Source organism: Canis lupus, chromosome 20 (genome assembly GCF_011100685.1).
Source record: "Canis lupus familiaris isolate Mischka breed German Shepherd chromosome 20, alternate assembly UU_Cfam_GSD_1.0, whole genome shotgun sequence".
In the NCBI taxonomy this organism is placed as follows: domain Eukaryota; kingdom Metazoa; phylum Chordata; class Mammalia; order Carnivora; family Canidae; genus Canis; species Canis lupus.
In genome coordinates this window covers 30,919,938-30,943,349 of record NC_049241.1, presented here as the reverse complement: position 1 = coordinate 30,943,349, position 23,412 = coordinate 30,919,938, and the positions used below count along the sequence as shown (strand labels likewise).

Sequence of the window (23,412 nt, the reverse complement as noted above, 5' to 3'; positions counted from 1 at the left end):
TGTGGATGAACCATGCAATCTTTATGAACTTCATGGAAAAATTCATTTTCCTTTTCTCTTATTACAGCAAAAAGAAAAAAAAGGACAACTACTCAGAGTCCTACTTTAGCTACTAACATTTGTAGAAATTTAAATGTATCAAGTCTTCCTGAACTGATCAAGTCCCTACGGTTAGCTATGCATTTATTTCTCACTTTATGATTGTGGTCACACTAGGAATCCAAAGTTTCCTAGTCAGTACTCATTGGCGTTCAGATGGAGGCCATCATTAGATAAACGTTATCATTAGATAAACGCTTGAAAGAATCCCCTGTTGGGGGCACCTGGGTGGCTTAGTGAATCTTCCAACTCTTGATTTCAGCTCAGGTCATGATCTCAGGGTCCTGAGATCAAGTCCTGCAGCCAGCTCCCTGCTCACCAGGGAGTCTGCTTCTCTCTCTCTCTCTCTGCATCTGCCCCTCCCCCCACCCACACTCTCTCTCAAATAAATAAAATATTTTAAAAGAAATAAAGAATCCCTCATTGGAAGACAAAAGACTGACAAGTTTCATCCCTCTAGAGAGCTATCTTCCACCCCTTCTCCATGACTGTTAGCCTGATGTAATTAATCCAACACATGGAGCATATTTTATCCTTCATTTTCAAGTATGTTGTCTATTAACAGTTTCCATGAGCACTCTGATTATGCAGGGTGCTCGTTAATGGATCCCTGCCAATACCAACCATCAAGCTAATGACCTGTGCTTGCCAGCTCCAAGATAAAGGACCACTCTTGGGCATATCTCCCTAGAACTCAAAGAAGAATCCCCTTTGCAAATGATCTTGGAGTAGCAGGTGTGCACTGCATTCCTGCCAAAGGATTTTCCAGCTCGGAGTGAGGGCATCGAGAGAGGAGGAAAGAAATTCTACTAATTCACACTGGTTTAGATTATTGACTTCGCTCCTAAGGAGGACAGAATAAAAGAAAGAGCTTTGGTTTTAGAGGTTAGATCGGGAATGTTTATCCTGCATTTCATCAATGTCAGCTTTTATATGTTGGGTGACAGTCTATATCCTGTGACTTGTCAATGGCACCATACAGTGCAGCTAAAAGGTGGAAGGTTATTTCTGTAACGATTGATACTCTTTCTGCCACAGCAGTCAAGCCTCTGCAGATTCTTCCTTTTCTCCTCTGCTCTGGCAAATCCTGTTTAAAGCTCTTGGGTGAAAGAGCTGCAGACCCCAGCAGACAACAAACCTTAACCACTGACTTGACACATCGGGATATGTGATGCTATTCGCCACTCAGCTTCAAGCCCCTTCAGGAGAACCTGAAACACACTTGGAGGAATCTCTGAACACAGGGTAAAAGTGCACCAATGACCTACATGGTCACTGGCATCTCTTCGGTCAAATAAGAAGAATGCTTTGGGTCAGCATGCTTCCTCAGCTAATGGAAAGATGGTTCAAAATGATGAGGACTAGGGTCATGGAAAAATGTGCAGGTAAGTCAGCCCACAGCTCACCCCATCCTTCCTAATTTATAAACCTCAATCAAATGACAAATAGGAATTCTAATGAAACAATCTGAGTATTTGAAGAATCCCAATAAAAGCTTTATGGGGTAGTGAAATGCCTTAAAAGCTATGGAACACAAATGAGCACAAATAAGGTGGACATAAATATGCATCACTTACAGGGCAGAAGAATAGGTAGCAGCTGCAAAAATGTTTGCAGTTTTGTGAGTTTCATATACAGTGTGCTTTGTTTCAGTGGGTGGGGAAACAAAGTATAACAAAAGCCTTAAAAATTCTTTTCTTGTGTGTGGTAACCACTGTTTTAAATTAACAAATTATAAGTCAAAGTGAGATCATCTTTGCAACTCCCCAGAGAACAGCAAAATATTAAAGTCCCTTAAAAATGTCATTGTCCATGTTTTTACAACAAAGGTTAGGATGCTCTTCAGTACAGTCTAGGAAAGTGAGGTCGCAAGTGCACAAAGGGTCAATGACTGTGGGAGTCCTCACACATCTTCAGGAGATGAAAGTCTCTGGAAGAGAAGCCAACCAGGCTGCCTGGTGACATTCAGCAGAAATCTCTAGGCAGTGAGAAGAATGTGGATCCACACGGCCACAAAAATTTCCACTGAAGAATTCAACAAAGGGAAAAAACAATTCTAGGAGGGTTGATAGAGAATAAAAATGTGAACAGAGAAAACCTACAGTGCTAATCTGTAATTCACTCTAACTGGCCAAAAGAAAAAAAAAAAGTGTAGTAGTATGTATGCCAGAAATTATAATGCTGCATAGAATGGACATCTGCTGTTTCTGATTACCCAACATTCATTACTCCTATCTAATTTTCCTTTGGAAGAATCATTTTTACCTACTTTTGGTCCATGTATTTTGATAGAGTTCCTTTCAGGCACAAGCATGTGACCAACTCTGACTTCATCCGGCCTATGAGAGTTGGCCTAAGGATTTTGCTGAAAGTACTGGGAGACATTTTCTTGACAGTGGCTTAATAAAATAGTTGGAGGCAGATGGGGTGACACATAGGCAGGTAGGCAACTGACCATCTTTGTCCTTACATTAGAAAACCTTCCAGAGAATAAAGGTATCATAAAAGAAAGCAGTGTTAAGAGAGATGGACAGAGACTCCTAACAATATAGGACTCTCTACATGCAAACATGAATGAAGCGAGGTATCCTCATTATTTGAACTGATAACTTCTCTTATTTTCTTAAATTACTCTGATATGTTTCCATCACTTGTGATGGATAATCCTTTCCACGTGCAATATAAATGTGGCACAATCTTTACAAGTACAAACTGCCTTAGCAAAAGGACCAGGTCTTGCTCATCAGTGTAACATTGGCACTTAGGACAACAACTGATGTGAGAACACTGGATCATTGTTCAATGAACAGATAAAATTTTTTTAAATGAATCTTTGTTGACTCAAGACTTATCTCTAAAATTCACAGCTTTTAAAAATGAAAGATAATTAAAATGGGTTTGTCCTTTTGGTTAAAATCCCAGCAAGATCAAACTAGGGAAAATTCATGTTCTCCTATAATCTACCTGACCCCAGATGATTACTTCCACATGGTATTCAGTTTTTGGCAGATGTTTATGGAGAGATAACCTACATACTGTATTTTTAATGAATAAGCCTATTTTTTCCCAGGAAGAGTAACAACAGTGCCAAAATATTACGCTATTCTCCCAAGAAGGTGGCATGTGATCCCAAATCCCTGGTTTTAAGAGGTGGTTAGATTAGCAAACCCAAGGATCCAACTTAGTGGGGAGAACTAAAAACCTCCTTAGAAGGAAGACATCCAACTTCCTACTTCTATCTGATACCAAGGTCCAGGTAAAATTAAACACTTTTCATGGACTCTGCTTTTCTTATTTCCATTAGAAAATTAAAGCATTTGTATTTTTTAAAGTAATTTCACTACCACACTTTTCTTTCCTAATTTTTAACATGGTATTTTTAAGGGATGCAATTTTTAAATTTATTTATTAATTTAAATTCAATTAATTAACATCTAGTGTATTATTGGTTTCAGAGGAAGAGTTCAGTGAGTCATCAGTGTCATATAACACCGAGTTCTCATTATATCACAGGCCTTCCTCAATGTCCATCACCCAGTTATGCCTCCCCAACACCCCCCCTTCCCTCTAAGAACCTTCAGTTTGTTTCCTATGATTAAGGGTCTCTAAGGGTTTGTCTCCCTCTCTGATGCAATTTTTTAAAATACCTGCTTTCCTTCAGCTAATGCAAAACATGTTTTCTTTTCCTGGAAATAACTTTACACTGTTGATTCCCATGCTACGTTTTGCAGCAAATAAAACGTCTCTTTCTCTTCTCCAAAACTTCAAATAACTACAAATGAGAGAAAAGTTTTGAGCACTGGAACTCTCTGGGTTATGTCTTATTTGGCCGTGTGATATGGTACTCCAATCACACCCTGCCATCCAATGCCAGTTTCTGGTCACGAAGTAAATCTCTCACAGCAGAGAGAGACTCCAAAGAAGACAACCAATTGTAGATGTCAACTGGATGTTGAATAGCTGAATGGGTCCCACTTGTTTTCCAAACCAAATGTAAAATTCCAGAGTAAAACTGTCGCTTTCACCTTTTGTGGGAATCTACTGTTTGTTGACTTTTGGAGGTACAACCTCTTGTTTTGGGGGTCTTATATTCATTCCAAATTGACCCTTCCTTCTTTTCTTCATACAATATTTTTCAAATGCTTTTGATTTGCTAGGTAGTGAGCCAGCACTGGGAACATAATGATGTATAAAACGTTCACACAGCCCTAGCTTTTCTGGAAAGTCCAGGCTAGTAGGAGAGATAGGAATGATTTAAATAATCATATAAGTAAACATGTAGCAGGAGAATCAAGTTGAGTTGAGAGGGGGTCCATTGAGGACTCTTGAAGGAATGAGATGTGAACTGAGAGGTTGGTATTCAATAGACCTAGAAGATGTACATGTTGTACAGGATGAAGGAAGACAAATAGGGCATAAATATATGGAATATATATTTAAATGTATAGTAAAACATCAAACAGCAGGAACAGAGACTCTGTGATAGGAAAAAGTGGCCAGCAGCTGGACACTGAGACAAAGCTGGTGTATATGGGAGAGGAAGGCTGGGGGGAGGCCATACCAACAAGGACCTTCCAGGATGCTTCAGGAAGGGAGGTGGGGGGGCACCTGGATGGCTCAGTGGTTAAGCATCTGCCTTTGGCTCAGGTCATGATCCCGGGGTCTTGGGATCAAGTTCCTGCATCAGCCTCCCCACAGGGAGTCTGCTTCTTCCTCTGCCTGTGTCTCTGCCTCTCTCTGTGTGTCTCTCATGAATAAATAAATAAAATCTTTAAAAAAAGGAATGAAGGTTGGGATTCTGTAATAGGAATGATCTAACTTACTTCATTAATACAACAAAACTGGTTAAATTCAACACATTTTCTGTATACCCAACTCACATCTCAATAGACCTGATAGAGAAAATCCTACTGTACATTCTGCTTGCTTCATTTAAATATTAATGTATCACACTGGTATCAAATGAAATGTAATTCCCTACCTCCATTTTTCCTGTGTATACCATGTCTAAGGTTCCTTCAACAGTGTTTTCTTTGCTCTTCTGATGATCACAATAGCAATAATTTAAGATAGCAATTATTATCAATCATAATGATAGCAGTCAAAATTTGCTGAAGACTCATTAAGGGCAAGACATTCAACTCACCATTTTCTGTGCAAGTCCACGATGACATCAGCTTTAACCTTAAAAATTCTTTATTATTTTCACATTCCAAATGGATACTCAGAGAGCAGAGAGTATTTGACCAGAATTGCACAGCTAATGAGAAGCCAAGTTGGTACATCATTACAACTCTGATTTCAAAGTCTACACTTATTTTTTAATCAAGGCAAAATTCAGGTAACATAGAATTAACTATTTTAAAAGGAAAAATGCAGTATCATTTAGGAATTTGTAATGTTGTGGAAGCACTACCTCCACTTAGTCCCATAGCATTTCACCATCCTAAAATAAAACCCATATCCATTAAGTAATTATTCCCCCTTTTCTGTTTCCCCTAGCTCCTAGCAACCATCACTATTTTCTGTCTCTATGGATTCACCTATTTTAGATGTCTCATATAAATGGAATCATGAAATATGTGACGTTTTGTGTCTACCTTCTTTCACCTACTGTAATGTAGGTTAGAGGTTCATCCATCCACAAAGTAGCATGTATGAGCACTTCATTGCTTCTTTATGGTTGAATAGTATTCCATCAATATATTTCACAAGTTACTCATCTGTTTATAAATATGTGGGTTATTTTCATATTTTCATTCATTATTATAAATAAAATTTTGGGGGGATATAAATAAATTTTTACAAGTATTTCTTTAATTATCTCTCTTTGGTTCTTTTGGGTATACCTGTGGGTAGACTTTCTAATTAGGCAACTCTAATTTCTGAGGAACTACCAAACTGCTTTTCCACAGTGGCTATGCCATCTCCCCCAGACATGTAGCAAGGGTTCCAATTTCTCTATATTCTCACCACCATGTGTTTTTATATGGTGCTTTGATTATAATCATTCAAGTGAGTATAAAGTGGTATCTCATTGAGGTTTTGATTTGCATTTCTCTAACAACTAATGATATTGAGCATCTTTTCATACATTTGTTGGTCATTTGTATATCTTCTTTGAAGAAATTTCTCCAAGTCCTTCACCCATTTGCATTGTTTGTCTTCTTATTTTTGGGTTGAATATATCATGGATGCATAGAGATTTTCCTCTGTTTTCCTTTAAGAGTTTTATGGCTTTAGCCATTATAGTTCATTATAGTTCATTGACCCATTTTGAGTTAATTTTTTGTATGTGGTATAAGGTATCAAGGTCCATGCTTTTAAACTATGTAAGAGGCTTCTCCCAAATCTGAAGTAAATGAAAATGGGAAAAATGAAATCAGCCCTATAAAGAAGAAATCTACATTTAGCAGATTTCTAGCCCCTCTTGAAAATAAGAAGCTAAGGATTTATATACTAGCAGTGAGGGCTCTATGTAGTGAAAAGATCTGTTTTGTTTGGCCAATCATATGTGTAAATGTCTTATATCATTTGCTAATATAAAATGAATAATTTTTACATAAAGATCCAGACTTCCCACTCTCTTTGGAAGTACTGAATATTTCAGTCACAGTTTGCTAAAGCAACAAGGGTGCGGTGGTCTGAACCTTTGAAGAAAGAAAAATCGCTCCCGTTTGTCCCAAACCTCAGCAGGCTCATCTAATTAATTTCCATTATCCAACAAGTTGTTGTCAACATCTGGCTCGTTGCCTAAGAAGCAACCTCGGCCTCTGAAAAAAATCAGGTGTTAGAGTCTGATGAATCTTACAAACCCCTGTCTGGACAAAGAAAATCATATTGAGACATCAAAGGGCAGAAACTAACTGTCTCTCAAGGTAGGCTTATGAAACAGGAAAATTTTAAAGGTGAACGTGGAGGTATGATGGTTTGGGGACACTCACCACTGGGATTATTGCTCTGTCTTGCCCACCTATAGTTTATAATGAGGTTTTTTCTCTGCCACTCTCTTTTCTCTGACCCATTTCTCCTCTTTCAAATCTCAATGTAGATTTCAAGTTTTCCAAATGCCTTCCCAAATCCTCTGCATCTAGATTAAGTAACCCTCCCATACCTCCCTACAACATTGTTCCAGAACCAGCTACATAATTTGCAGGGCCCAATACAAAGTGACAATGGGAGCCATCTTACTCAAAATTAGTAAGAATCTCAACACAGTGACAATAGGGCATTTAGCCAAGTTGGAGGGGTGGGCGGCCTTCTGAGCCTAGAGTGCTGAGCAGCCACACAGGCCATAGGCCCTGGAGTTGATCCTTTTCTCCTCCATTTTACTCAGTTCCCTCCACTGCTATTGCTTCTTTTTGCCTTTGAATCACCCCAGCTGAAAACACAGTGCCTGGCATGTAGTAAACTTTAAGAAATATGAGTTGACTTGACTGAATGAAAGGCTGGGGGTGGATAATGATTAAACTACCATAAAATCCTGAGCTATTGTTCTAATATCCATTGTTAGCTGCTCCACAAATGCTCCTTCAAATTTTATCTTCTGTAACAATGACACTATGTCAACCTATCCACAGAGCCCAGCAATGTTAATGCTGCATGTTAATAAAACCCCTGTCTTTCTCCACAGAGCTAGATATTTATTAACATAAAGCTTTAGAATCTAGATAATCAGGGCACAGTACACTGAATGTCTACATACCAAAAACGTGCAAAGCTTAAGTGAGACACATTGTTACATAAACATAAAACTAACGCTACCTGAGTGCCTAAAGAGGGGAATGTGGAATGTGAGTAGGGGGAGGCCCCCTGGCTAATGCCTGGAAATGATCACCTGCTTGTGAGTCTGTGCTATGGGGCATCTCAGGGTCTGAAATAATGGCATAATTACACGTTAGCTGTTTCTAGTCATAATACCTTAGAAGCAGTAAGATGAGGGGTAGAGAGGAGACAAGGCAAAAATCAAACAAAAAAAAAACTAAACTATTTTTACTCAATATAATGGCTCTTTGGAAGGTCTAAATGGCAACATTAGCAAAATTATAAAGTATGCATCAGAAGATAGAGGCCAGAGAGTATACAAAAACTTTGTAGTTTGTTTTATATATTCCACAAAGGACAATAAAGACAATAAAGATGAGAAATGCAGAGTTTTTCAGAGCAGTGAAAAAACCTCTACCTCCTTTAAAAATTAGGGCATTGTTAAATGCTGAAAGGAGTTCTTCAAGCTGGAATAAAGGACATTAATTAATAGCATTAAAAAATATTGCATACTGATAAAGGTAAGTATACAGTAAAAATCAGAACACTCTAATACTATCATATGGTGATGTGTTAACCACTTTAATGAGAAGGATAGATTAGAATAAGATTAATAGTAACTACAGCTACATTAATGTGTTAATGAATATACAACATAAAAAGAAGTAAATGGTGGCTTCAAACCACAAAAAGGACAGAGTAAAAGAATAGAGTTTTTGTACACAATCAAAATTAAGCTGTTATCAGCATGAAATAGACAGTTAGATCTATAAGATGTTTTATATAAGCCTCATGGTAACCAAAAGCAGAAACCTACAGTAGATACACAAAAGACAAAGAGAAGAAAATCAAGATACAGTACCACAGAAAATCATCAACTCACAAAGGAACAAAGAGGAAAAAAGGAATATAAAAATTAAAAAATAGCCAGAAAATGATAAGATGGTCTTAGTACACGACAATTTTTAGAAAATTTAAGAACACTGAAATCATACTAAGTACTTTTTTCCCCACTACAATGGAATGAAATCAGAAATTGAGTAAAGCTGGAAAGTCTACAAGCTTACAGAAACTAAACACCACCATCCTGGACAAAAAAAAATGGGTCAAAGAAGAAGTTGAAAAAAAATTGAAAACAAATGAAAATGGAAAAACACAACCACGCATATGGGATGGTGTAAAAACAATTCTTAGAAAGAAGTTTATAGTGATAAACACATATATTAAACAAATAGATCACAAATAAACAACCTAACTTTATGCATGAAGGAACTAGCAAAGGAAAAACAGAAGCCCAAAGTTAGTAGGAGGAAGGAAATAACAAAGATGAGAGCCAAAATAAATGAAAGAGAGATCATAAACACAATAGAAAAGATCAATTAAGAGCTAATTTTTTGAAAAAACTGACAAACCTTTAGTTAAACTTACAAAAAGTAGAAAAGACACAAAATCATAAAAGGAAGAAAAGACATTACAACTGATACTACAGAAATACATAGGATCATAACAGACTACTTTAAAAAATTATATGCCAACAAAGTAAATAACCTAAATAAATGAATAAACATTTCTGGAAAAATGTACAATCTACCAAGATTGAATCACAATGAAGTAGAAAATCTGAACACACTACAATAAGTAAGGAGAGATTTTATCAGATTTTTTTATTAAAAACCTCCCAACACAGAAAAGCCCAGGACCAGATGGTTTCACTGGTGAATTCTATAAAAAATTTAAAGAAGAATTAACACCAATCCTTCTCAAAGTCTTCCAAAATATTGAAGAACTGGGAACATCTCCAAAGCCATTTTACAAAGCCAGCATAACCCTTACCAAAACCAGATGAGGATACCACAAGAAAACTCCATCTAGTATCTCTAATGAATACTGATTGAAAAATTCTTGACAGAGTAATAGTAAATCAAATGCAGCAACACATTAAAAGAATCATATACCATAACTGTGTGGGATTTATTGCTGGGATTCAAGGATGTTTCAGCACAGGCAAATCAATAAATGTGATACATCAAATTAAATAGAAGACAAAAATCATATGATCATTTCAACAGATGCATTAAAAGTATTTGACAAAATACAACATCATTTCATGTCAAAAATCATCAACAAATTGGGTACAGAAGGAACAGACCCCCAACATAATAAAGGCCATATACAGTAAACCCACAGCTAACATGATACTCAATAGTGAAAGACTAAATGCTTTTGCCCAAGATCAGGAACAAGACAATGGTGCCCACTCTTACCACTCTTAGTCAACATAATACTAGAAGTCCCAATAGAACAAGTAGGCAGGACAAAGAAATAAAAAGCATCCAAATTGGAAAGGAAGAAATACAACTGTTGCTAATTACAAGTGATATGCTTTTATACATAAAAATTCCAAAAGACTCAACCAAAATACTATCCAAACTAGGGATCCCTGGGTGGCGCAGCGGTTTAGCGCCTGCCTCTGGCCCAGGGTGCAATCCTGGAGACCCGGGATCGAATCCCACATCGGGCTTCCGGTGCATGGAGCCTGCTTCTCCCTCTGCCTGTGTCTCTGCCTCTCTCTCTCTCTCTGTGTGACTATCATAAATAAATAAAAATTAAAAAAAATACTATCCAAACTAATCAACAAATTCAGTAAAGTTACGTAAATTCAGGACATAAAATCAACATGAAAACAACATGCAAACATCATGCAAACACTATTACACAGTGTTTCTATAAGCTAAAAAAATACCTGAAAGTGAAAATTAAAAAAAAAAAACTATCCCATTTTCAATAGTATCAAAACCAATAAAATGCTTAGGGATAAATTGAATTGAGAAGATGAAAAGTCTTTACAAAACTATAAGACTTTTATGAAAGAAACTGAAGAGGACATTAACAAATTAAGAGATATTCCATGTCAGTGGATCAGAAAAATATTGTTAAAATGTCCATACTACCCAAAACCATCTACAGTTTCAAGGCAATCCTTATCAGAATTCCAATGACATTTTTTGCTGAAATAGAAAAAAACAATCTTAATATTTGTATGGAACAAAAAGAGACTGCAGATAGCCAAAGCAGTCTTAAGAAAGAAGAATAAAGCTGGAGGCATCACATGTCTCGATTTCAAAATATACTACAAAGCTATTGTAATTAAAGCAGAATAACAATGGCATAAAAATAGACACATAGATTAGTAGAACAGAATATAAAGCCCATAAATAAACTTTCATAAATATGGTCAACTAATACTTGATAAGGGGGCCAAGAATATTCAATGGGGAAAGAATAATCTTCAACATATTGTGTAGGGATACTGGATAATCACATACAGAAAAATGAAATTGGATGCCTATCTTACACCAACAAGAATTAACTCAAAATAGATTAAAGACTTAAATCGAAGACCTGATACCGTAAAAGTTTTAGAAGAAAACATAGGGAAGAATACCCTTGACATTGGTCTTGGCAGTAATATTTTGGATAGGACACTAAACACACAAGCAATAAAAGAAAAAATCAACAAGTGAAAATGGATCAAACTGAAAAACTCTGAATAGCAAAGAAATAATCAAAATGAAAAGGCATCCCACGAAATGTGAGAAAATATTTGCAAATCATATATTGGATTAAGCACTAATAACTGAACTATAAAATGCCTTTGAAACCAATCGATAGCAAAAAAAAAAATGACTAGAATAGATATTTTCCCAAAAAATATATACAGGTGGCCAAAAGGTACATTAAAAGATGTTCAACATCACTAATCATCAGGCAAATACAAATCAAAACCACATTGAGATATCACCTCATAGCTGTTAGAATGACTACAATCAAAAATATAAGAGATGTTGGGGCATCTGGGTGGGTCGGTCAGTTAAGCCCCTACTCTTGATTTCAGCTGAGGTCATGATCTCAGGGTTATGGGATTTAGCCCCATATCAGGCTCCATGCTAGGCATGGAGCTTGCTTAGGATTCTTGATCTCCCTCTCCCTCTGCCCCTTCCTCCATGCTCCCTCTCTCTTTCTCTCAAAACAAAAATGGTAAGAGATGGTAAGTATTAGCAAGGATGTGAAGAAAAGGCAACCATGGTATACTGCTGGTAGGAATGTAAACTGGTATAGCCACCATAGAAAACAGTATGGAGGTTCACCAAAAAAATTAAAAACAGAACCACCATGCAATCCACCAATTGCATTTCTGGGTATATGTCCAAAGAAAATGAAATGTGCATCTCAGGGAGATATCTACACTTTCATATTCAATGCAGCATTATTCACAATAACCAAGATATGTAAACTACCTAAGTGTCTATCTTTGGACGAATGGATAAGGAAGATATGGGGTGTGTATGTGTGTGTGTGTGTGTGTGTGTGTGTGTGTGTGTATTACTCATCTGTGAGGCAAAAGAAAATCCTGCCATTTGTGACAACATAGATGGACCCTGAGGACACTAAGCTAGATGAAGAAAGTCAGACAAAGAAAGACAAGTACAATAAGATTTCATTTATATGTAGAACCTAAAGCAGCTGACCTCATAGAAGCAAAAATTAGAATGGTGGTAACCAAGAGCTTGGGGGTGGGGGACCTAGGGGGGTGATGAACAAAGGGAACAAACTTTCCTTACAGTTAACAATACCATATTGTATACATGAAAACTGCTGAGAGAAAATCTTAAGTGTTCTCACCACACAAATACACACACATGTGGTAATTACTTTACAATATATACATGTATCAAATCATCACACTGTATACCTTAAGCTCATGCAATGTTACATGTCAATTATATATTGCTAAAACTGGAAAAACACAATTAAGGTAATACTAACAAATCTTTCACCAATTTAGAAGTCCAAGTATTGCAAGACTCAAAGCTACTAACAATGGTACACTTAAAACTAGCAGAAGCCAGTGGATTTAATAAATGTTAACTATTTGGTTCAACCCAGATAAATCAGGACTCAGTTTTTAGCAGAACATTCCAACAGAACTTTCTGTGATAATAGATACATTCTCTACTTGTTCTGTCCAAAATGGTAGCCACTAGCCATATATATCTCTTGAACATATTAAATGGGGCTAGTATGACTGAAAAATGAATTTTAAACATTAATAGCAATTAATTTAGGTTTATGTTTAAAGAGCCATAGAGTCTAGTAGTGACTATATTGGACAGAGAAGCTCTAGAGCAAGAGTGACACAGAGAAAACCCAAGAGAAGATATTTGCAGACTGGTCAGAAAGTAATAAAAATATGGAAATACCCTTAAGTAAAATTTACCTGCATTCCATAAAAGCCATCAAAATGGCCTTGTCCAAGGTGCTGAAATTAAAATTCCTCAAATTTTGAGGTTATATGATGTAGAAACAAGCATCTGGCAACTGTCCTATGGAAAGGAACAATCCTCTGGCTAGTCAACGTAGAGAAGGAGTAGGGGGTAAGCAAGTTGTATAAACCAGAGCTCATAATGAGGCTGGAGTGTCCCAAGGACTTGCAAAGCCTGAGAGAGTCAGACTCCCCCACAAGGTTGTCATCTTACAAAGATGAGTTCCAGCAAATGCTAACAGGAAAGAGGAGAGACTTCACTTGCACAGGAAACTTGTTTACACAAAAGTGCTATATCAGTCATGCATCCCTTAAGCTGCTGTGGCTTTCAACGTCAAGCCATAAAATCTGCTCCCTGGAAATGGGAACCCTTCTTGGCTACTAAGTGCTTTCTCTTCTTTAACTGGGAGAAAGAAGTCATGGAAAGAAACTCAGGAGAGTAAATCAAGGAAGAAAGCAGGGAATCGAAGCAAGACCAGAATGAGGAAAGGAAAGTAAGAGGTAGAATAGGAGGAAGAAATGAAATGCTCATAAGGAGATGCAATGCTCCCAGGGAGAAAATAATGAAAAATCAGAGGGGGAAGAACATGCCCAGGCAGCTAGCAAGGGCCTTTGGAAACTTATGTATAAAATCATAAATCAACACATGTTCCCTAGGAATGAGAAACGCTACACATAAAACTAAATACTTGTTATTAAAATAGGAGGGGAGGATAAAAAAGAGTCAGGAAAATGATACACTAAGCCAAGGCCAAAATAAAACAAAGCCAGGGAAACTTGACCCAGAATTTTACAGAGTGACTAAATTCATAAAAAATGAAAATGCCAGACAAACGTACTAGCACAATCAGCTGAGGCAAAACTGAATGCATTAATGCAGATATTGGTAACTCTGGGGGATTTCTTACAATCAGTTTGTTTCTAATGCTGTAATTTCAAATTAAAAAACAAGGCAAAACAAAACAAGACCTGAAGTACAAGCTACATTTCTAACTGCATTCCCCTGACATAGCAGTAGGTCAAAACAGAACAGGCTTACCAGGGCTACAAAACAGACAAATTCCATCTTGGAACACCCCATGGAGTAAGGTGTTGATTGAGAGTACCAGCCTGAGCACCACTGTGTTTTGCACTTTGAGGTTAGGGATTTTTTAATCACTTTCTAAGGTTTTGATATTCCTGGGCACTCAACAACGTCAGCTGAGATAGAACTATGCCAAACCAACTGACATATGCACCGCATCTCTCTCTCAGGTTCTGATAAACAGTTCTCTCCCTGTTAAGATCTTCCTCCACCCTCCACCACCTAAAAAGGATTCCCATGAAAAAATCAGTCATCTCCTTTACTTGATCACAATCACATTTTGGCATCAGACTAGGTCAGAGCAGTGAATCTGAGAGAACACATGAAATTTCAAACCCCAAGCATTTTTAGTGTCTGGTGCACTACACAAGATTATCACAACAAAGGCAAGTTCATGTGTGATTCAATCAGTTCTCTCCATGGATAGGGATGCTTTCATTCCCACTTATAGCCTTGTGGCACCAGACTTATATTTAACATGAAGTGTCCTCAATTACCTATTTTATGGATCAATGTAAGATGATACTTCCACTCAGGAAGCATGGAAGAGAACTGAGGAAGGACACACAGCTAATTAGTATCTGAGACATACATGGGATTCCTCATTCCCACTTGATTCTTCAGTGTATACCACCTGCAATGAAGCCCATCTTTTTTTCATTTAAGAACTCTTAACTTCCCAAATGAGTTATCAAGAGAAAACCATCACTAGTAAAAGGAAGTACAGATAGATCAAATCAGATTTACTTCATCAACTCTAAGTTTTAAATATCACTTTATCTGTTATTTAAGCCTTCCCACCCGCCTCACTTCTCAAAACAAACAAACAAAAAAAAAATCTATTCCTCAGAAATCAGGTCCCATAAGGTGTACCTTGAAGGAAGCTTTTCGTAGATCAAACAAAGCAGGAACACTTCAAATACTAAATTCTCTTCCTGAATATTTACCATGGTAGAAACATAATAAAGGTTCTGAGAAGTTCTGCTGTAAAGAAATATGATTTTGCCCCTAGCCTTCTCCCAAATGATTTGAGCTTGGATTGCTTTTCCTTTGTTCTCTTTATAAAACCCTAATTATCATCACCATATATGTAGAGTCCCATAAAATATACTTCAGGAAACACAGGAGCACCTGTAAGCTAATTATACTCTAAAACTCTTAACACATTGAAGGTAAAACACGTAGTAGGAAAAAAAAAAAGAATTAGTTCTTTATGAGCAGGAAAACAAAAAATGACTACCATTTATTACTATTGTTATGTGGTGACATTCCATTAGAAGGTTTTCAAACTCTGTAAATCATCACAATTCAATGGTAGGTATCAATATTCTCTTTCATGCAGAAGAGGACACTTAAGTGCAGGAATGTCATATTGACCTGTCCAAGGTCAAAAGGTCAAGAAATGGTAAGGGAGCACTGTCCCTTCTGCAACACAGGTTGTCATCTTTTCACACTATGCAGATTTCTGTAAAACTAAACCATTTTGAAATATTTGTCCTGTGTGACATCACAATATTGTTAATGGTCTCCCTCTCTTTCCAAATGTCTGCTTAGTATAATGAAATTAAACCATTAAAATGGAAATTCAACCAGTTCTGTGACCTTCTCTTTGTTGAAATATGCCAAAGTAAATCAATGTGAGATTTTTGGAGGGTGTGCCATTATTTTAAAGAACAGGCCTTTCTGCCAAGATAGAAGGCTCTATAGAAATTAAAATCTATAGCTGCAGAACCTCAGATATCAGGTGGTAATACAGGTTTCTTTGGGTTACAAAAAACAGGCAACACGTTTTGTTGTTGTTTAATATTAAGAAACTCCATGGCAGGAAAAGAGGCAAGGCTGCAGGCCAAGCTGCAACCAGGGTCTAGAGCACTAAAGAAACCTTAAGGAACCTTTTATCTCTTCTTGACATCTTAGCCATTGTACCCTGAGGTTTCCTTGGTTTTCCGGCTACATGAAAGGAAATAGCTACTAATAATTCTCCAGTAACTCTCTTTCCTGATCTATGAGACCAAGAAAATTCAAGAAATCTGAGCCACAATTCTAAATTTTCTGAGGAACAGGCCTTGACATTTGGTGCAGGTTTCCGTGAGCTCTCTACCACATACATGTGGGCAAAGAAAATCTCTTAACAGTTAACCACATGGATTGGAGAAAAGCCATCTCCAGACATGATGATGGGTGATGCCACTGAGGTGGCCAACAGAATCTACATGGATTTGTCAAAAGCATGCCAGCCCTTCAATAAAAAAAATTGACAATATTCAAGTGATTTTTTTTAACTAGGAAGATTAAAGAGAGGGGCAGTGAATCCAGTTTCAAACAAAAAGTAGAAAAATCTACCATGCTGTTGCAATAAAAATAACCCAAATTGTGCTTATGCTGAGTTATAAAAAGGAGAAAGGAAAAAACTTTTCACACCTGCAACAGAATCATTAAAACATGACAGGACAGTTTGGGTTTGCCAGAATTAAGGACCACCTGCTGTTCCACATTTCACCCTCATCCCAATCCCAGTCCTTGAAAGAAATGAAAAGAAAGCTGAAGGAATTTTCACTGAGACAAAATCAAGCAGAAACCGAATCTGCCAAAGACTATTTTTCCATTCTGCAAGAAATATCCTGAAGAACTGTGTCTAACAGCTTTTTTTATGATTTTTAACTCTTTTTTTGTCTTAGGCATTCAGGAAGATGTACACTTTACTTTTTAATCTTAAATTTAATTACAAAAACAGGGCACATGTTGTAAAAATGAAGAGAAGTCGCTTTTGACTCAGTGTTGATGCTCCTTCAGAATAATTAATGAGAATTTATTTTTTCAGAACCAAAATAAAAGGCCCAGTATACATTATAAAATTCAAATCTACAGCCAGGTGGACCAAACATAATTTTCACAATTTCTCTTTAAATTACTAGATTGTAAAAATAAATATAGAGAATCAAATATCCTGGTATTACATAATATTGCATTTATAAAAATTTAAAATAGCCCACATATTTTAACCAAACAACATATCTTCTATTTGGTGATCTTGAAATTTAACTTCCTATTTTATTTTTTAATTTTTTTCATTTAAATTCAATTTAGTTGGGATGCCTGGGTGGCTCAGCAGTTTAGCGCCTGCCTTTGGCTCAGGGCATGATTCTGGAGTCCCGGGATCGAGTTCCACTTTGGGTTCCCTGCATGGAGCCTGCTTCTCCTTCTCCCTATGTCTCTGCCTCTCTCTGTGTGTCTCTCATGAATAAATAAAATCTTTAAAAAAAAAAAAAAAAGAATTTAGTGATCATCAGTTGCATATAACACCCAGGGCTCATTATATCAAGTGCCCCCTTAATACCATTTACCCAATTACCCCATCCCTCTACTCATCTCCACTAACTTCCTATTTTAAAATATTATTTAGGAAGAAAAATTACAGTTCCTTTAAATTGCCATGATAAACTGCCACACTGATGGGGCTTCTTACCAAGCATCTAAGTGAAATCTGAATGAAAATCTGAATGCTCTGAAAAAGAATTCTGAATGCTATGATAAATTTCTACAAGGAGTCTACAGACTACAGATTATCTTCATTTTAAAGATGGGGACACCTAGATTCAGAAAGTTAGGGGAACTCCTTAAGGACATAGAGCTGAAATGCTGGGATCCAAACCCCACAATAAAGTCAGGGCCATCCCCATTAACCATGGTATTTATAGAAAAGAGCAGCAAAGTTTAGGTTATTGGCAAAGACATATTCCTAAATACAAAGCCTCTTTGTAATAATGAAATGTAAAACTCAATACAGTTGTGATTTGGTCTCATAGTGACAAATTAAAGTGGTCCAAAGCTTTGCTTCAGCATTTACTGACTCTCATTTCTATTCCCATAGCTCCTCAGAGTCTACAAAAATGATCACATTATCTTCATTATAACACTATTATACATTTTATATTTTCATTGTTATTTATTAATTTATTCTATATCTCACTTCGAATGAAACTGGAGGTGTTTTCTATCCTTAACATATAGCTTTTCATTGTTTCCTAATTGCTGTTACTCCCCTAATAAGACTTGGTCTTAGCAGCCCTGCACATTTACACGTTCATGTAGCAACCTTCCAGTATCTGCTGCTGTATAAACAAACAAACATAAAAATCAGGAATACGTAAGGGTATACAGAAAAATAGCAGCATAAAATCCCCAGTACAAGAGAAATCTGTGGTTGGGTTGGGTTCCTCCAGACTCTCAAGGCAGCAATCAACTGTTCAGCAGTACACACACAGACCATCCATGATGCACCAGCTCTGTCAGAGCAGGGCCTATTAGTGCCTTTAGATAGTATAAGATATGTCAGCAGATTGTTCTTGTGCATACTGAGCTGCATCTAGTCACAGGAAGGAAAATACTGGTTGACTTTCTTTTTGAAAACTTGCTCAGAAGAGTATGAGGCCTTTTTTGTTGTTGTTGTTCCCTATGAGTGTAGACATGGGAGAGAGGGATACAAAGCAGAAAATTAAAATCAAAGAAAATATCAAAGAGGGTTTCTCTCTTATAAAAGAGATCCTACCAGTGACTACTGTTTCCCATTGAAAGGAAAAAAAAAAAAAAAGATGTAGTCCTCTATCTCTCCTAGCCTCTTATATAAAGTATTACTTTCAACAGAACAAGGTGAAAAGGGAAATATCAAGAAAAATTGGAAGGAGAGAATGCTATTTTGGAGGAATTTTGTTTGAGGTCAACACCATCATCACCAAGCTTGACTAACATAGGACCTCAATCCCACCAGAGAGACCTAGAAACACCACAGACTGGACCAGAGAGTCCACAGACCCCCAAGCTACTTGCCAATGGTCACATCAAAGGCTCAAGGAAGTGCCCCATTACACCTTCATTCTTTTCAAAACCTCACAGTGCCTGAATTGTAAACACAACTGATTAAAGGATGCTAACACTCCCCTCCCTCCCAAACAACAGCCCTTCAAATTCAAGCCCAATTTTGTTCAATCACTTACTCAGAAAAAAAAAAAAAAAAAAAAAAAAAGCCTTTCCTTCTCAGCCCCAGACCCTGATACTAATCAACTGGTTTGCTTTTTTGTTGTTGTTAATAAACTTCTCATTGTAGAATGATTTTAAATCTACACAAAAACTATAAAGAGGATACAGAGTTTCCATATGCCCCATATGCAGTCTCTACTATTATCAACATCTTCCATTTGTATGGTAGACTTGCCACAATTATTGAACCACCACTGCTACATTATTTTAACTAAAATCCATAGTTTATTCAGATTTCCTTTGTTTTTCACCTAATATTCCTTTTCTGTTCCTGGATCCAATTCAAATACCACATTCAACAATGATTCATGTCTCTCTCCCAAGGTTCCTATCGGCTATGCCATTTTATTAGACTTGCTTTGTTTCTGGGGGCCTTGATAGTTTTGAGGACTACTGGTCAGACATTTTGTACAATGTCCATCAGCTGAGACTAATGTTCTCATGTTTAGACTGGGATTCAGTGTCGGGGGGAACATCCCAGTGGTAAAGTGCTGTTCTTATGTCAAATTAAGGGTACATATCATAAAGATGACTTAACATTACTGGTGTTAATGTTGATCATCCGGCAGAGTAGTAGTTTAAAGGTTTCTGGACACTAAAGTTACTACTTCCTTCCTTCCACAATGTTCTCTTTCAACAATCACAGAGTGTGCAGCCCACCCTTACGGGGTGAGAGTTACACTCCATTTCCTTGAGGATAGATCATCTCCATACGTTATCTGGAATTCTTCTGCACAGATTTGTCCTTGTCTCTTACTTATTCACTTTTTTCAACCTTTTATTTATATCCATATCTACTCAATATTATTTTATGCTTTGGGTTATAGTATCAGATTATTACTTCATCATTTGCTCAGAGTGATCCATCTCTGGTTACTGGGAGCTATTTTGGCCAGTTTCTGTGTCCCTTTGACATGCACCCATTATTGTGGATTTGTTTTGTTCTGTTTTGTTTGTTGGGCACCTTCTTACTTCTTGGAACTACATGATGCTCAACATTAGGTTGTATATTTCTTGCCACCATCTTAAAATGAGCCATTTTTCCCCCAAGGAGCTCTGGTTCCTTTTTTTGGAAAATGGTATTAGAAATCAAGATCTGAGTATTAGATATACTTGTTTCTCCCAGAATGCTATTGCTTCTAGGCACTCTCAGCTGACAGAGCAAGGGAAAAATGGATGTACTATAGCCCATGCATATACACATTTCTGTAAATACCTATGTATGTAATCATCACTATCTATATTAAGCTAAATGGAGTTGGATGCTTCCAATTCTAGTTGATTATCACACGGATCATTCTAGCCTTCCCTCCTGGCTTATCTGTGACCTCCTATTCCAACAGTGAGAAACTGGCTCCTATCATCCACCATCCATTTACCTAATTGTTCAATTACAATATTCATAGATAAAGGTTTCAGAATTGTTAACCTGTAACCCTGTGAAAAATAATTTTATTAACTGGAGGAGAGTACTCATGTATAGTTCATTTTGCCTCTAGTCTTACAGAGGCTATTTATTTCCAAAGTTAGTAAATACATTTTCTCTAATCTCCCTTTAGTAAGACTATTTCATACATTTGTGATATATAAATTCTTTTGTGACATTCTATATTCCATCCAGGGGTCCCCTAGACCCTTAGATGATTTTTTAATATTTAGATACATTAAAATTTACTCTTTGAGATGCGATTATGGATTTTGGCAAATGCGAAGTGCCATATAGTCACCATTACTGGATTGTACAGAATAGTTTGATCTCCCTAAAAAATTTCAAAAAAAAAAAAAAAACCCACAGAATACCCAAACCCTGTTTTACCTATAGAACCTCACCCTCAAACCTCTAGTAACCATAGATCTGTTTACCATCTCCACAGTTTTGTCTATAGCAGAATTTCTTGTAAATGGATTTATACACTCTGTAGCCTTTTCAGACTGGCTTCTTTCCTTAGCAATATGCATTTTACATAGATGCATGGGTTTGATTTTGTTCTTTTTAATAGCCCATTCCTTTGTACTGGTGAAAAGTGTTCCATTCTACAGATGTGCCACAATTTCTTTATTTACTCATCTACTGAAGGGCATCTTGTTTGTTCCCAATTTTTGGCAATTATGAATACAGCTGTTGTAAACATTGCTGTGCAGCTTTGCAGGGACACAAGTTTTCAAATCAGTTGGGTAAATGAACAGAAGCACGATTGCTGAGTGATACGGTAAAACTCTTTTAGCTTAACTCTTTTAGCTTTGTAATAAAGGGCAAAACTGTCTTCCGAAGCAACTATAACATTTTATATTTTCATAAGCAGTAAGTGAGAGTTCTTGTTGCTCCACATCCTCTGTGGTAATGATACTGCCAGTTTTTTAGGTTTTGGTCATTCTAATAGGATTGTGGCGGGATGGCATTGTTTTTATTTGCAATTCTGTTGACAGATGATGTTGAATACCTTTTCATGCACACATTTACCTCTGTATCTTTAGTGAGCTAGTTATTCAGATCTTTCACTCATTTTTTAAGTTAACTTGTTTTGTTCCTGTTGAGTTGTAAAGAGTCCCTCTGTATTATGGATTCAAGTCCTCAACTGGATTTGTGTTTTTCATTCTCCCAGTCTGTAGTTTGTCTCTTCATTCTCCAAATAGTGGCTTTTGCAGAGAAGTTTTAATTTTAGTAAAGTCCAACTTATCAAATTTTCTTCCATGGATTATGCTTTTGGTGTTGTTTCTATATGCCACCAAATTTAAAACCCTATATATAGACTTTTCTTCTGTTTTCTTCTGGAACTTTTACGGTTGCATTTTATATTTATGTTTAACATCCATTTTGATTTAATAACATTTGAAAGGTCTATGTCTAGGTTCATATTTTTTTATATGAATGTACAATTGTTCTAGTATCATTTGTTGACAAGACTATACTTTCTCCATTGAACTGCGTTTGTTCTTCTATCAAAGATTCATTGACTGAATTTCTATGGGCTAGCTAACTGTTTTTAAGAAATGCTCAGCATTGGTGAAATCCAAGATGAGAAGAAGATTCGGCATTGAGCCATGAGTAACATGATAATGGAAGGTTGGTGGCAACACCAGTGTATATATGCAGGTCAGACCAACAGTGCTTAAAATGATCATAAAAGAGCTAGAATGTTCTGCATCTCCTAAATGACTTATAATCATTAACTAATGCTCTGCTATTACAGGTGGGCCTCATGATCTCCGGTAGCAAGGAGAGGAGGCATTAGATGATAGGTTAATGCTAAGTATAGAGAAGAAAACCTAGAATAGAAGAGCTGCAGAAAGGGTAGAAAATGCCCAGCCATGATTATAGACAGCCTGTGGGATTTTTAAATATGATCATCCTTCATTTTCTTTGTACACTCCACAAAAACCTTCCTGCTGGAATCACTCTGTACAATGTGAAACTCCCTAATGTCAAATTGGAATCAACACATCCTAAGCCTATCAGTGAAGTTTCTTTCATGAAGTAAAAGTGAGATGGATGAATTTACCACAGATGATATGGAACTAAAATGGATGAGACCAAAGCTCAGGTGAGAGATTTTACTCTGAAGATCAAAGTCTATAAGCATTTTTAAAATTAGGTCACGGAATAGACGACTTTTAGAACATTCCATTGCTGGTGCCCTCAGAAGCCTTCACAGGTTTCCTGTGAATCACTGCAAAGTAAAATAGTGAATGCAGAATGTGATCCCACCTCCATGCTTATCAGTCTTCGTCTGTAGAGTGTGTGTGAGCACTTACAAAAATGGCAGGCATCCTGCTGAATCACCGGCCCTGCCTATTATATTCACCCTGCTTCTACACAAAGCCAGAAAGACCAAACAACAAGCGGCAAATAAATTTCAATAAACAGATTTATTGTCCTATTTCAATACAAATCACAGTCTATTAAGAATAATGCACTCTAGTCCAGGTTCTGACAGTCAAAAATGCTGATTTAGTAAGAGATTTGTGTTCCTAATTTAATTCATTCATTTGTGTGTCTCTCCTCTAAGTGTGATATAATTCAGACTTGCTGATCATAGCTGGTAATCACACCTTCATTTTGTGTTTCAAATCAAGCTTTTTAAATCATGACTCTACTTATTTATTT

General features: G+C 36.8%; 1 protein-coding gene across 2 annotated transcripts in view; it reads right to left on the bottom strand.

Annotated features, from left to right (window-relative positions):
- The window catches only part of FHIT (fragile histidine triad diadenosine triphosphatase), a 1,445,250-nt gene that overhangs the window by 415,432 nt on the left and 1,006,406 nt on the right, over positions 1-23,412 (bottom strand). The gene's annotated exons all lie outside the window — the stretch shown is intronic.